Source organism: Callorhinchus milii, unplaced genomic scaffold, assembly GCF_018977255.1.
Source record: "Callorhinchus milii isolate IMCB2004 unplaced genomic scaffold, IMCB_Cmil_1.0 Scaffold3, whole genome shotgun sequence".
Taxonomy (NCBI): Eukaryota; Metazoa; Chordata; class Chondrichthyes; order Chimaeriformes; family Callorhinchidae; genus Callorhinchus; species Callorhinchus milii.
Genome location: NW_024704744.1, coordinates 11,251,652 through 11,268,675, shown reverse-complemented (window position 1 = coordinate 11,268,675; position 17,024 = coordinate 11,251,652). Strand labels below are relative to the sequence as shown.

The window sequence follows — 17,024 nt, the reverse complement described above, 5'->3', positions numbered from 1 at the left end:
CATTCATCCTTGGCATTAACCTAGTAAATCTACGCTGCACCCCCTCCAAGGCAAGTACATCCTTCCTTAAATAAGGAGACCAAAACTGCACACAGTTCTGGATTATCTGCAGCCTGTGGAGGGAGGAGTTGGGAAGGCCGAGAAGCAGGGGGTTGCATAGTTGAGCCTGGAGGTGATGAAGGCATGAACAAGAGTTTCAGTGGTCTGAGGGGTGAGGTAGTGGCGGAGTCGGGCAATGTTACGGAGGTGAGGGAAGGCAGAGCGGGTCATGGCTTGGATGTGGGGAAGAAAAGACAGTTGAGGGTCAAACAAGACACCGAGGTTCCTGACCGACTTGGTGAGTTGTAGTGTGTAAACATGGAGGTTGATGCTGCCAGAGTCTGAGGTGCAGAGGCGCTGGCGTGAGCCAATCAGGAGGGCCTCAGTCTTGTTCACATTCAACTGTGGAGTCCTGTAGCTCAGTGGTTAGAGCACTCGCTTTGCAAGCGAGAGATCTGAGTTCAATTCCAGGCAGGGGTGAAACCTTGGGCAAGTTTCCTTACTCCACATGCCTAATAATAATCCCTCATAAAACCAAATACAATAATAAATTGGTCATTTTCAATCTATGACTGTTTGTGGGACATTGCTGTGCGCAATTGGCTGCCGCGTTCGCCCACAAATATAGTCAATCACTTTACAGTGTGTTCTGTGAAGCGTTTTGGGACGTCCTCCCAACGTGAAAAGCACTATGTCAAATGCAAGGATTATTATTATTATTAACTGTAGGAAATTTGCCCTCATCCAGGATTTGATGTCCGACAGGCAGTCTGTCAGGACAGCAGTGGTCCTGGGGTTGACCCCATGTCTGCGGATGATGTCCCCAAGGGGGAGCATGTAGATATTAAAGAGGAGAGGGCCAAGGACAGAGCCCTGGGGGACGCCAGACGTGACAGTGCGGGGGCTGGAGGAGCAACCGTTAGAGGCAACAAAGTGGAGACAGTGAGAGAGATAGAATTCGATATAGGCAATTAACCACAATCTATTGATCTGCAAAGCAAGACCTGGGTTCGGTTCCCAGGCAAGGTGAAACGCTCGGCAAGTTTCCTTACTCCACACGCCTCTGTTTACCAAGCAGTAAATAGGAATCCGGTCGTTAGTCTATTGGCCGATCGTTTTTCTTGGGGTAATAATCCATTTTTAAAAAAATATATAAATAATAATAGTTTGGTCACTCAATCCATGACTGTTTCTGGGACACTGATATGCAGTCAATTCACTTTAATGTATATTCTGTAAAGCCCTTTGAGACGCCTCGAAGATGTGATAAGGAGTTAAATCAAATGCAAGGTTTATTATATAATCCCTACAGCTGTTTGGATTAGTGCCATTACAGGTCAGGTGCTTCTGTAATAAAATCACACATTCATTTGATATACCTTAACATCTCAAAGTGTTTTCACACAATGAGTTCCCAATGAGTTGTTTTTTCTAACTGTGTTGACTGCTCTTTATGTTGGAAAATGCAGTTGCTAATTTGGAAAAGCTAGATCCCAGAAATTGCAATGTGATTGAATGATCAAAATTAATTTATTTTTGAGGCAAATTCGATGAGGGATGAATATTAACCCGACCAACACAGGTTTACGATTTGAATGGCATAATAATGATAATAATAATATTGATGATAGTTCTTGCATTTGGTATAGCGCTTATCACGTCTTCAAGATGTCTCAAAACACTTCATGGAATATATTGTAAAATGAATCGAGAAATGCAGCAGCCAAATTTAGATTTTTTTTGAAGAGATTATTACCCCAAAGAAGCGATCCACCATTCAAGTAACAACCGGTTCCTACTTGTTAAAGCTCTCTGTCTAGCGACCCTCCAGGGCCCAAATTCAGCAATTGAGAGGATACAGAGGAGGGCAACCAAAATATTGAGGGATTGGAAGGACTGGACTTCAAGGAGCGATTAGGTAAACTGAACACGTTCACACTGGAGAAGAGAAGGTTGAGAGCGATATGATCACAGTCTTTAAGATTCTAAAGGGACTAGATAACGTAGACCATGATAAGCTGTTTTATCTTACTAAACAATAGAATCAGAGGACACAGCTGCAATTGAAGAGGGGTAAATTCAGAACAAATCTAAGGAAACGGTACTTCAGTGAGCAAGTAGTAAATGTTTGGAACAGGCTCCCTAGGGAGATGGTGGAAGCAGAAAGTGTAGATTCTTTCAAGAATAAATTAGATAGATTTCTGTAAGGAAATAATATTTTGGGATACAATATAGTTTGGGACACGACATATGCATATGATTGCCAGGATGGTGGAAGATGGACTGGATGGACCTTGGTCTTCTTTCGCCAAGCAAATTCTTCTATTCTTACGTATTTACTGCTAGGTACACAGAGCCTTTGGAGTAAAGAAACTTGCCTAACGTTTCACCCTGCCTGAGAATCAAACCCAGGTCCTCTCGCTTACGAGGCGAGTGCTCTAACTAATACACTACAGGGCTACAGGCATGTTTCAGATAGGCACTGGGAAGTAGTTCTTTAAATAGTTGGGGATTGTAAAACACCACTCTGCCTTATAACCTGGGTGTATTCAAGACGAGATGCCAGTCACCACTTCTGAGTCGTGACATACTGTACCTGTTACCCAAACACCAACTGAACCAGGTTGGCACATGTTGTAAATTGTATTCTAGAATGGTGAGGTTAAATGTGTCAGCTTGGCGCATTTGGTTGGACTCTCGTCTCTGAGTAGGATGATTGTGAGTTTAAACCCCTTTGAGGACTTTGGGATAGGCGAGACTGACACTCCAATGCAGTGCTGGCACAGCATTGCAATGTCACAGGTGCTGTCTTTTGTTTGAGGTGTTAAGCCATGGTCCTGTCTGCCTGTTCAGGGGGATGTTAAAGATCCCATGTTACTTTTCAAAAAGAAGGGAGTATCTCCCACTGTCCTGGCCAACCTCCCCCCCCCCCCCCCCTGCCAAAATATAATTTATTGGCTTATTGTGGGACATTAGTGCAAATTGGCTGCAGGGTTCACCTACAAATACACAGTTACCTCACTTCACAGTGACTCCTCCGAAGCACTTTGATTTGTCTCCACGATGTAATATGGTGCTACAGCAAATGCAAGGATTATAAATGGCAAGGAGCCTTCTTCCACTGAGATTTTTGTATGATTTTATTAACAATGGTAGATCTGGACACGAAGGGAAGTAAAATCATAGGTAATTTGGTCATACTGTTGTGCATGTTCAAGTGGACTGGATACAGAACAATAGCAGCCAAGTCCCAGGAGAGGACAAATGTTTTCCTCTTATTCCTTCTGTTTCTAAATACGTGAATTTGCAATGGAGTCCGTCAATCTTTTTGGTATAATGATGAGACTTTTGGGTGTTTCAGCATTTTATTCTGTGCATTAAATCCAAGCCATTTGATGTTTAGTAGAAGCACATTTGCCTATTTTGAAACCACTCTCATTAGCGTTGACCTTGTGTTGTTTCTGTTATCAGTATAGTTTCCATTAATATTTTATTATCTCTGTTAAATAAAGGAATGGGCGACCTGCATTAAAATCCTGATTTGTATTTTTTTTATTTTAATGGGATCATCGATTTGCTCATTATATGAGAAAAAGCAGCACTTCCCAAAGTCTGATAAAAAAACTTCTAAGAAGAATAGACACAGCCGTTCAGAAAATGAGCAGTAGTAGTTATAGGATTTTCTGCAGGATTAGATAAAATTACAGATTCAATTCCTTGACTTGTGACAGGTTATTTCACATTGAGTGGAATCAGAGTAGGCAGCTAAGATCTTACAAAGACAACTTAACAGGGTATGCACCTCCACTGATTACTGGCAAATGAAGTTCATTGCAGATAAATGAAAGGCATTGTGTGAAGGAAGTAAAAATAGGAGGCAGATGAACTCAGTGGATGGGAAGAAGTGAAACCGAAAGGAAGTTGAAAGAGATTTGCAGGGGGCAGGGTTGGTTGACGTATCTCTCACAATGGCCAGACAGTGTGAAGCAGTAATAAACAAGACAGCCATGATAATGAGCTAATTCCCAAGTCAATTAAGCTCAGATCCGCAGACGTCATGCTGAAGGTGTACAGGACCTATGTTAGGCTGCACCTGGCAAACTGCGAATGGGTCTGGTTACTGCAGTATAAAGAGACTAGAGCCAGGTGAGCAACACGATTGAGCCTCGGTTTCAAGGAAGAGCTACGAGAAACAACTGAATAAAGTAATTCAGCGCCTTGGGACGTCCTCCTGACGTGAAAGGCGCTTTATAAATGGAATCTTGTTGTTGTTGTTGTAATGCTATTCAGGGAGTAAATGTATCTGTTCTATTGGATAACAAGGACTATAGATCTATACCTTCAGTTTGACTTGGAAAATGGTACAAGCACACAACTAAATTCCAGTATACACCTTTAGATGGGCAAACTTCAGGGCATGACTGAGGATAAGTGATGTACACTGGTAAGCTTGACCCAAGGGAAAACATTTTTTTTTTTTCTATTGGTCAGCCATGTTTCTGGCACATGTAAAAACTCATCACCGTGCTTAAGAGTATCTAAACCAGACGGAGTCCCACAGATGTATACCACACGCATGTGAAAATATCCCCGTGAAATTTGTATTTTATTGGATAAATGTATCTATTTATTTAGCACATGTATTCTGTTTCAAATCCATTCACCTCACACTCGTGTTCACATCCATTCACTCCCTGGCACCTCCCTATCTCTCCAACCTCTTCATTCCCCAATCCATCACCCGGTGTCTCCACTCGATTGGTGCCAGCTTCTTGCTCATCACTCGCACCCTCTGCTCCACCCTCTGGAGGTCGTGCATTCAGCCACTAGGCCCCAAAACTGTGGAAAACTCTCCCTGAATCCCTCTGCCTTGCCCACTCTTCCCTTTTTCAAGTCCCACCTGAAAACCTTCCTTTTTCAACCGTGCTTACAGTCACCTTCCCCCCCACATCCCCCGGCTCGGAGTCAGGCTCCACCACTGTTAAATGCTCTGAGATGCTACCCTGCATGGAGGGCACTATTATAAGTGCCAGTTTTTTTTGTTCCAATGTGCATTTATCAGCATTAAAATCCATCTGCCACTCTTTGGCTCATCTGCCGAATTGATCCAGATCTTCTTGTATGTTATTTATTTTTCTTTTTATATGATTCACCGGCCCATGTAACTTGGCATTATCAGAGAATATATAATATTTCATCCCATTTCGCCCACAAAATACACAGGCAATCCATTTCACAATATATTCTGTGAAGAGTTTTGAGGTGTCTCAATAACGTGATCAGGTGCTACATCAAATGCAAGGATTATTATTATTAATATTACAAGAAAGATTCTTCAAGCTTTTTACGCACAATGTGAACAGCAGGGAACCCAAAACAGTCTCTGAAGAAATTCCTAAATCTGTCACTCTCTCTTCCACTCTTCACCTCCAAAACTTTTTCAGTTTATTATCTTCTGCTTCCTATTGCTAAGACAGTTTACAATCCAGCTACCTTATTTGCCACGAACTACGTGAGCTTTGACCTCGCTTAGAAGTCTTACGTGTGCAACTGTATCAAATACTGTTGGAATTGCTTTGCAAGGCATGACATTTTGCTTCTAAACCCATGCTGACTTGTTGTCTTGTGACACTTCTGCTCTTTAGACCTAGTTCTTTATTGCATCAAATGTGACTTTCCAGATCATACAGCTTCATGCATTAACTACTAACCTATTCTTGTGTCTTTTGTTTTTATTTAGATGTGTCCAGTGCACCATCTGAGCTTAGTGATATGTCATGCCTAAATGGGGCTGTAATAATAATAATCCTTGCATTTGATATAGTGCCTTATCAAGTCTTCGAGATGCCTGAAAGCCCTTCATGAAAAATACAGTAAAGTGAATTGACTGTATTTTGTTGGCGAAATGTAAAATAGAATATGTTACACCATGGATCCATGTCAGGACTTTGAGCGTACAATTTAGGCACTCCAGTGCAGTGCTGGAGGATTGCTGCATTGTCAGAGATGCCGTCCTTTGGATGAGATACTAAACATCTGCTTGTTTAGATGGAGCTTAAAGAACCCATGGAGCTGTTGAAAGATTGCCAATAATTGCCCAGATAAAATTGATCATTCACTTTACGGCTATTCGTGGAGTCCTGTAGCTCAGTGGTTAGAGCACTCGCTTTGCAAGCGAGAGACCTGAGTTCAATTCCAGGCAGGGCGAAACCTTGGGCAAGTTTCCTTACTCCACACGCCTAATAATAATCCCTCCAAAACCAAAAACAATAATAAATTGGTCATTTTCAATCTACGACTGTTTGTGGGACATTGCTGTGCGCAATTGGCTGCCGCGTTCGCCCACAAATATACAGTCAATTCACTTTACAGTGTGTTCTGTGAAGCGCTTTGGGACGTCCTCCCGACGTGAAAAGCGCTATATCAAATGCAAGGATTATTATTATTATTATTATTTTATTTGTGGGATATTGTTGCATGCAAATTGGCTGCTGTATTCGCCTGCAAATTGTACAGTTACTACACTTTACAGTAAGTCTTGTGAAGCACTTTGCTATGTCTTGGCGATGTGATAAGGAACTATATCAAATGTACGTATTATTATTACTTAACTAAGATGAGTTTTTCCACCTCTAACTAAATTATAAAAACAGGAAATAATTTGTTACTGCTAGGCAAAATGAATCAGTGACCTCTCTGTGAATGTCAACTATTAGCCATGATTTAGTGCTCAAGCTATGTAATTGGAATCACAAAGAGCCAGTGAAGACCTAAACAATATGCTGCATTAAACTGCTCATGCTTCATTTGGCGGTAATCCCTGTTCTTGGTCTTTCCCTCTTCTACCTCCTTCCTCACAAATATACAGTCAATCCACTTTAAGGTACCAAAAACAGAAGTCACTGAGAACACTCAGCAGGTCAGGCAGCATCTATGGAGAAAGAAAAGTGAGTCAACGTTTCGGGTCCACGACCCTTCTTCAGAACTGTTCTTCCTCCATAGATGCTGCCTGACCTGCTGAGTGTTCCCAGCGACTTCTGTTTTTGTTTCATATTTCGGGCATCTGCAGTTTTTGTGTTTTGTTTCCATTTTACAGTATATCTAAGTGACGTCTGAACGATGTGATCCGGTGTTGTATCAAATGCAAGGATTATTATGATTTATTATATTAGGAATTAGGGGCTTCAATTATGTGGAGAGACTAGAGAAACCGGGATTGTTCTGTTAACCTTCTCTGCTCTCAGGAGAACAATCCCAGCTTCCAGAGTCAACAACAACTTGCATTTATAAAGTGCCCTTCACGCGAGGTTGCGTCCCGGAGCGCTTAACAGTGGCAGAGTCTGACCATGACCCAGGGAATGAGGGAGGGGCGAGGTGACCATGAGCACAATATAGTCTCCATATAACTGAAATCTCTTGTCCCTGTATCATTCTGGTAAATCTCTTTGCAGCTTCTCCAAGGCCTTGACATCCTACCTATTTGTCCAAGAGTAGAGCAAAATAGTTTGGTTGTTGAGAAGCACATTTTGGACTTTCCATGATATGAACTGTGATTTGCATTTCCTTTGACGTTTTTAACATGATTGTTCCCCACCCTTAAAAAAAAGATTGTAGCAAAGAATTTACAGTTCTAGCAATTGACATTTTTATTGAAGATGGCCCTTATGATCAAAAACATTCTTTAACTAATAGAATTAATTGGTGTATATATTTTTGTTGCAAAATATCTAGAAGAAACAAATTTCACAGACATTATTTCCTTCTGTATTTTGGAATTTTTTGTAAGCGTATTAACAGTTTGATCTCTATGTAGGTCATGCATTTGATTTGCGATACACAAAGTAAAATCCTACTATTAAACATAAACTATGATGTCTTTGATTTCCTTCCAGGACAGATAAAAGACACAGACCAGAATTTTTATGTTACATATACAAGATAGGAGAGATTGAGATTGACATAATGTCATCAAAATAGTGACAGATTTGTTCTTGATGGGTCTGAAAACCTTTCTCTATAGCAATGTCAATGATAATGTCAAGTTTCCTGAATGTTATATAATATTGAATTATAGTCATTTTGCAGACTGCATTCAAGCTCCAATAATCCATGATAACATTGTTAATCAAAACAAATCAGATCACTGTGTACATCGTAGGAAACTATTGGAAAGAGAAGGGAATTTCTCCTGGTATCCTGACCAACAATTCCCCAGATAATAATAATCCTTGCATTTGATATAGCGCTTCTAACGTTGTTGAGACGTCTCAAAGCGCTTCACAAAATATAGTGGATTGACTGTATTTTAAGGGCGAAATGCAGCAGCCAATTGTACACATCAGTGTATCACAAACCGTCGTGGATTGAATGACCATTTTTTTTCTAGGAAACGGAATTATTATTCTCAGAAATAAAGTTGGATATATAATTGGTCATTCACATCATGACTGTGGGATATTGCTGTGTGTAAATTGGCTGCTACATTATTGAGACGTTTGGACGGCGTGATAAGGTGCTATATCAAATCCAAGGATTATTATTATTATATTTGTCAAATATTATTTGAAGGAAAGCATGCTGGTCTAATTTTTAGCTGTGATTTATTTTTAGCTTGTGTTTTCCGCTCTGTTTGTGAACAGCTGAGGATATGTTGATTTGGGAGTGATAGTCCAGCAATGCACCATCTAGAATTGTCTCCAAATCTGTGTTCAAGGTTTGTTGGTTTGTTAATTCTGAGCAATTCTATGAGCTGATTGTGATTTACACTGTGATGTAAATGTGTATCATTTTGACACAGGTGAAAAAAAGATTTAATATTGTTGTTGTAGTGCAATAAACTTTTCCCATTATTATCTGAGAAGGCTTTCATGGAATGTATTTTTCCCACCAATTTGTTTGTTCTCACCTGAAGGCAGTTAACTCTGACTTTTTCATTTGACCTGGGTTTGTTTCAATAGTCACTGGACAATAGACACAGGACATTTATCTGTGAGTCTTTATTTATGTGTGAGCAGCGACATTATACTAGGGGGAGTGGGTCACCGAGTGAAGAGGACTGGGGTGGAATGAAAATATAATTTTTCTCATATTTTTAAAATAGCCACTTTAAGGAATTAAAGAAGATGTACCAAAATGAAGTTCAACCAATTTGTGTGCAATGGTTTATAACTGTAGTCTTTTTCCTGCAGAATATTCGTGTTATATGTCAAGTATTGCTAGTTTACATAATTTGTATCTTCAAAGCGATGTTGGAAAATTGCCCCCAAAATGGAAATCTTAGCCATTGTTCCTGTGGCATTCTACAATGCCATTTTTGAACACAATAAAACATTTTTCTTTTCTTCAGTAGCTGAATAAAGTGCAGTTGAGCAGATCTCCATTTGTTTTAAATAATGATCAAATAATAAATCATTGAGTTAGATATCAAAAAAAATCCTCCGCGCCTCCCCAGGGCTCGCACCAGGGAACATTATGCTCCTGTTGGGTTGGCTGCCCAAGCCCCAGCCTATGGGCTAATGTCCTCCACCTGACCGCTCGCTCCCGGTCCCCGCGTGCGCACTATGGCTGCCGCTCTGACCCTCACCCCCTCACCCACTCCCTCCCTCCTCCCTCCCCCCAAACCCTCACCCCTCTGCATCTCTCCCGCTCTGTCCTCCTCTCTCTCCGTGCCCCTCGCCTTCTATCCCCACTTGACCCTCCCACAACCTCCCTCTGTTCCAGCCTGGGAATCCTCCGCCGGGCTCACCGTGGCACTCGGCGTTGGCTGTCCAGCAGCAGCCACATCGACTTCCCCATTCCCCACCACACTCGCCAGCCACCCCGGACACAAACCCGGGGAGCCAACCTCTCCTCCCTCATCCCTATCGCCCCCACCCCTGCCTCACAACCTGGAACCCCCTCCCTCCCCACACACCATTCTGTCAACCGCTCCCTCCACATCGGACTACAAAACGTCCGCTCCCTCTGTAACAAGGCCCTGGTCATCAACGATCTCATCCTTGATGAGAGTGTTGACACCATGGCCTTAACGGAAACCTGGCTCACCCCAAGCGACACCTTTCACCGCACGGAGGCCACACCACCCGGCTACACCTCCCACTATATCCCTCGCCCCAACCGCCGTGGCGGTGGTGTAGCCCGTATCTCAAGGACACCACTTGCCCTATCCCCCTACTCCTCTGGCTCTTTCCCCTCTTTTGAGCACCTCACCCTCTCCCACCCCTCCCACCTCTCACTCAAAATTCTCCTTCTCTACCGGCCCCCTGAAACCTCTCCCACCTTTATCTCCGATTTCTACCCTCCTAACATCTCTCTGCCTCTACTCTGATCACCTCATCATCCTGGGAAACTTCAACCTGCACTTCACCCCCTCCTGCTCCATCTCCTCGGACTTCTCCTCCCTGCTCTCCTCGCTCAACCTCTCCCTCCACATCAACTCTGCCACTCACATTCACGGCCACCCACTGGATTTGGTGATCACCCGGGGCCTCAGTGTCTCGGATGTCACCATTACCGATAAGGCTGTCTCCGATCACCACTTCATCTCCTTCACCACCTCCACCCCCTCCCCACCTCCACCAGACCCACCACCATCTTCTACTGCCCCTGGAAGAGGTTACCCCCACAATCCCTAACCGCTGCCTTGGAGTCCTCTGAACTCCTCTCCCTCTGGCCTTCAACCCTCACTGACCCCTCTTCTGCTCTCACCCTCCTCCACAACACCCTCTCCTCCACACTCGACACTCTTGCCCCCATCACCTCCCGTACTGTCTCTTACTCTCGCTCCTCCCCCTGGTTCACCACCCACCTCCGCTCACTGAAGAGCCAGATGTGGGCCGCTGAACGCACCTGCCTCAAATCTGGCCTAACGGTCCACCGACAAATCTGGCTGGACCTCCTCAAAATTTACCGCTCCACTCTAGCCTCGGCCAAGTCGTCCTTCTACTCCAGGATAATCCTGGAGATGAAGAACAACTCCAGGTTTCTGTTCTCCACCACATCCCGACTCCTCCGTCCCCCGTCCCCCCCGCTAAAATAAATTGACTATATTTTATGGGCGAAACGCGGCAGCCAATTGTGCACAGCAGTGTTCCACAAACAATCGTGGATTGACTGATCAAATTATTATTAAACATTTTTTTAAAGGGATTATTAACCCCGGAAAAGTAATCCACCAATTGACTAACAACTGGGTTCCTACTTACTGCTAGGTAAACAGAGGTGTGTGGAGTAAGGAAATATGCCCAACGTTTCACCCTGCCCAGGAATTGAACTCAGGTTTCTCACTTGCGAGTTCTCTCACCACTAAGCTGGAGGACTCCACATGAAGTCATGAATGTTTTGAACTCGACATTTAAAATAAATTAAAAATAAATGCTTAAAACTCACATACACACACCCACAGGTTGAAGGAATTAAAGTCCAAATGAGACGTGCTGAAATAATCTTAAAATCCAAACAAGCACACGTCTCTCTATTATCCATATCAGTCCAGGCTGAGAAAACTCACTCTCATTGTGCTAAGACTGTGCTAAACTACAGGACTCCACAGCAATATAATAATAATAATAATCCTTGCATTTGATATAGCGCTTTTCACGTCGGGAGGACGTCCCAAAGCGCTTCACAGAACACACTGTAAAGTGAATTGACTGTATATTTGTGGGCGAAGCAGCAGCCAATTGCGCACAGCAATGTCCCACAAACAGTCGTAGATTGAAAATGACCAATTTATTATTGTTTTGGGTTATGGAGGGATTATTATTAGGCATGTGGATTAAGGAAACTTGCCCAAGGTTTCGCCCTGCCTGGAATTGAACTCAGGTCTCTCGCTTTCAAAGCGAGTGCTCTGTAGTAGGCAGACAGTGTATTACATTTCTCAGGATTTGCTCCAACTTTGATTCAATAAAGTGTAGACAAGTGAAATAAACGCGCTCACTAAAGGCTGGGAATGCCAACCTGTAACACAGAGTGAAGGTAGTTAGATTACTCCTAAGGTAGTTAGATTACTCCTATTAGTCCCAAAGTGGACCTTAGAACCACAATAATCTGACACAATAATCTGAGGTGAGAGTTCTACCAAATAAACCAGACTAACGCTAAGTGCACTTAAGCATAAGATTTAAAATGTGAAGCAGGTCTGAGTTTATCCTAATTGTAAGAAAGATTGAGCACATTTTAATTAACAGTTTGACTGATTATAGTGTGATAGCCAACTTTAACATGGAAATTACATGAATGCTGTTATCTTGTGTTACTCGAAACAGGCACTACCTGGCATTCTGAAGAAGCATTGCTGTATGTTACCTGAAAAAAATGCAGGTAAATAATTTCCTTTATGTCATTTGGGAATTATGTTGGTATATAAGTCATTTTGATAATTTTTGCTGGTTTAAAATTAAATGATTTAATTAAAAAAAACTCTTCTTGTCATCTTCGTTCAATATTATTTTGAGTAGCGTGATTGCTGTCCATCCTTTGTTCCACAATAGAGGTTCTTATCAGATAATTGCTGAAGCAGTATAACCTCTGCATTCCTAACATTGCTCTAACAGATTTAGCCATTACATTTCTGTGAGCACAAAACTATGAACAATGATGTACTTGTCAAATCTTCTAACTTATGACAACCAACTTTGGAGCTTTCGGCAAAGCAGGGAATCGTTTCAAATCGCCCATTGATATATTTGTTCAGTAGTTGGGAAACGGCTGAGCATAGGAAAAATGGCTGATGCATAGCACTCAAATTATTTTGGGAAAGATATAGAATTTTCAAAACGCAGTACGATATTGTCAAATTGGATGCATTACAATAATTGCAACTTCCGTTTTTCAGTTTCAGATGTAATGAAAATCCTCCAACTTTTAAATGCAGATAATCAGTAAAGGTTGACGAAAGGGCTTTGCTTTCTGGACTTAAATCTGGGCCTTTCCTGCCTGAACAAAAAGCCACCTGCAATTTGCTTTCAGGGGGCTGCTTTTCTGCAGAGAAAAGGAAATGTTTTTTGACAAAAGGAAATAAATTTTGAGAGGGGTTTCACATCTCAAACAATTCATGAATCGCAAACTGCAACTTACAATTAACAAATTCTGTTTATAAATATCACATTTTTGGCTCTGTTGTGTTCGTTAAGTCTGAGTATTGGGCAGCAATTGTTTGTAACATATGCTTGAAACTTGATGTCCATCTACAGTCATCATGTTTTTGTGGATTAATTGTTTTTTTCCTGAACAGTTGTAATACTTACAACATAGCCTTGTTTTCTTGTGCTCATTTTCCAGCCATCTTTACAGGTTTGTTTATTTAACACTATTAACTTTTTCTTGGAGAAATTCATTTTGATATCCACACGTTTTCTCATGTTATGATCTCTAATAGCTGTAAGCCATTCTTGTCAATTTTCTAAATTCATTTTAGACGTTTTAGACTATATTTTGAAACACTGGATTTGTAGATCCCTGGAATATAAATTAGGTTTGTAGGCAGGAGAAAATGCTTCGAACAAGAATGATTAACTGTAAAGATCTGCAGCTAATGGCTATTACTCTGAGGTTTTCAAGGTTGATTATTTACCTATTACCTGCCTCTGGTTATCTCTCTAGAAGTGTGAATGCTTTCTGATTTTATATTTGCATAACTTGATGCATTGGTTATTGCTATCTGCTATCACCAATTCTCCATCTGGTGTCAAAGCCAGACCTTGTGGTCCGCCCAGTCCTATTGTCATGACATCAATTAGCCATTGTCGCTGTATATTTAGAAGTACCACTTTGTTTGCTGTATATCAGATACCAGGATATGATTATCTCCATCCACACAAACACCCATTGGTTGTTGAATTGTTTGATTACTCACGAATTCTGGACCTGCGCTCCACAGCAGTGTACCGTTAATGCCAAATAACTTGACCCTATTATTGGTTGTGACAACAATGCTATCATCTTGAGTGCATGACAAGAAACTTGGATCATTAGATCTCTCACTATCTGCAAATGTAAGATTTTGCCACTGGTCCAGTCAATGATCATAATATAAAGATCTCTTAGTCCACAATTGCCTGTCACTAGAATCTGTCCCTTTTGAATTTACAGCACCACCAAATGGAGATTCCCAGTCCAACTTTAAATGGAAAAGCAACTGTTCATTCCTAGAATACACATAAACCTGCTGCTCATTACACTCAACAACAAGGACTAAATAGCCAAGGTTAATAATTGCTATACCAGTTGGACTGTATGGTCTTTTAAAATTTGACCATTGCATCTTGTTAAAATAGGTGTAAAATCTGCCCGAACAGTCTATAGCTTGAACCGAGTGAGTTTTTGTGTCTGTCACAACATAAAGCCATCATGAACTACTGCAACCCCCGTCGGGCATCTGAAAAGACCCTCATCTTTGCCACAACTGCCAAACTGTTGATCTACCCTGTTGGAGAAAAGAGCAGTGTAGTTTGCAGCTCGAGCTGTCCATCTTCTCGAGATAATGGGCTCATCTTCTTCGAGACTTGAAATGCACCAGAATGCCGGTGGGACTACATTCTGTACTCTCGTCTCTTTCCATTGTGTGAACACCTTAGGCGTAAGAAAATCAATTGAATCAGATGCTTGAAGGGAACGGGACATCCAATTATCCAGTTGTTTGAGTGTTTGCCTCTGTGACAATAATTCCACATCAGATTCTTTGTTCATAAGATATTCTAAAGACTGTGCAACATCTTTAGACTGTTGTTTCTGTTCAGATGCTTCTTGAACAATCTTCTCGAGCTTTTTTTGTTTTTCTTTACAGAAATCCCAAACTATGCAAATCTGCTCTCTGTAGTTCAACGCTGCTGACTCTGCATTCATTATCTGGTGCAGATTTTGTGACGTGTGGTTAAGAGCACAGCTAGGACATAACAGCCTGGCAAGGGGGAAAAAATAAATTGGTATCTGTTCAACTTAATAAAATACCTAAAGAATTCAGCAGTTTTGTAAAATGCTTATTTCCTTCATTCCCGTGTGTTGTGCTGTGCAACCTTGTCAGCATTAACAATCTAACCTGATGTAAAGGCAATGCATAAATTAGGTTGAGGAGTCATAGTAAATTCTAATGTTCATGTAAATGTTACATTAACAGAATGTTTTGCATGAGTGAGTTGGAATGCCTACAGATATGTAATAAGCACTGTGGAATATGCATAAAAATTAAAGTTTGATTAATTAATCTGCTAAAGCGTGTAATTTGTTTGTTCCAAAACTGTTTGTAAAATCAACGTTCATTTACTATAGTTGCTTAGCGATTTGCATACAAACAGAAAAACAGGATTGCTATTGAATCTCGAATGTAAGAGAAAATCCAAGATAGCAAATTGCTGAGCCCTTTCAAGCGCTTTGGGACGCTTCCCTGTGTGAGACATGCTATATAAATGCAAGTTGTTGTTGCTGTATGGAAGCTGTCTCAGATTTTCACCTTGAAAGCTCTGGTCCAAACTATGATCAGCAATATAGCTTTCAGTATGGTTGGTCTTGCCTATATTTCATAGCTGTGGAATTATTGCTTTCAATGTCTTTAATAGCCTATAACATAATAATAATAATAATAATCCTTGCATTTGATATAGCGCTTTTCATGTCGGGAGGACGTCCCAAAGCGCTTCACAGAATATACTGTAAAGTGAATTGACTGTATATTTGTAGGGGAACGCGGCAGCCAATTGCGCACAGCAATGTCCCAGAAACAGTCATGGATTGAAAGTGACCAATTTTTTATTATTTTTTTTTTTGGAGGGATTATTATTAGGCGTGTGGAGTAAGGAAACTTGCCCAAGGTTTCGCCCTGCCTGGAATTGAACTCAGGTCTCTCGCTTGCAAAGCGAGTGCTCTAACCACTGAGCTACAGGACTCCGAACATGATCTGGCATTGTATGTTATCGCTATATTTGTGAAGAAGCCTCTTACGTACGACCGATGCTATATTCTGATTCTGTTTGGTATGCTCTCTAATGCTCTGCATCTTTAAATTCCACCTGAATTGGCAGAAGGGACCTCGGTTTAATGTCTCATCTGAAGGATGGCACTTCAAACAATCCAGCACATACCCATCACTGCATTGGAATGCCGGCCTAAACTATGTAAGTCCAGACATGGGGCTTGAACCCACAACCTTCTGACTCTGAGGCGAGAGTGCTACTGACTGAGCCAGGCTGACACACAAAGGCTATTGTTCTTAATACCCTTCAATGGGGCAATGATAATCTTATTTCTTTGAACTCTTCAAACACAGTTTCTTCATGACTCCTGCAGTTATAACCAGCCGCTTCCATATATATCACTTACCTTTGAAGGCTCCACTCTTAATCCTTCTCTTTATATTCTGTATTCTGCATCTCCTTTGATCTCAAATAAAACTCTCACACCTCCTCCACTACTAAAGCTGCCTGCAAGAAGCATGCTTTTCATGCCAGATATTTCTTTTCACTTCAACAGCTTCTAATTTACGACAAACTAGTCTTGAACACCGCGCTGCATATATAGTATGGAGAGAGAGTTCTTTTTAAATCAGCTCTCATAATCAGGAGAGAAAAAAAATGGATTGCTGGATAGTTTTTTGCACATTATTGGCTTCAAACTTCATCTTCTTTGCAAACTTTCCGAGCTCTCTGTTTTATTAATACTGCTTAGTCATTAACTGCCCAAACGTTTCTGTAAACCTAGCAGTAAGTAGGAACCCGGTTATTAGTTCAATTTCCAGCAGTAATAATCCCTGCAAAAATAAATAGTGATAATAATTTGATCGCAACTGTTTGTGTGCGATTGGCTGCTGCGTTTTGCCCACAAAACTATATGGTCAATTCATTTTACAGTAGATTCTGTGAAGCGTTTTGGGACGTCTCGATGATGTGAGAAGGCACTGTATCAAATGCAAGGATTATTATTGGTAGTACTAGTAGTGTTATATCCAGAATTTGGAAAATTGTTGAATTTAATCTTAGCTTTAATCTTAATCT

At 41.3% G+C, this 17,024-nt stretch overlaps 1 long non-coding RNA gene across 1 annotated transcript in view; it reads left to right on the top strand.

Annotated features, from left to right (window-relative positions):
* LOC103178987 overlaps window positions 1-15,000 on the top strand; it is a 48,350-nt gene extending 33,350 nt beyond the window's left edge. Inside the window, exons 2-3 of the long non-coding RNA XR_006084912.1 lie at window positions 12,306-12,360; window positions 14,825-15,000. This is a non-coding gene — a long non-coding RNA (uncharacterized LOC103178987). The remainder of the gene's footprint in view (window positions 1-12,305; window positions 12,361-14,824) is intronic.
* The last annotated feature ends 2,024 nt before the right edge of the window (window positions 15,001-17,024 follow it).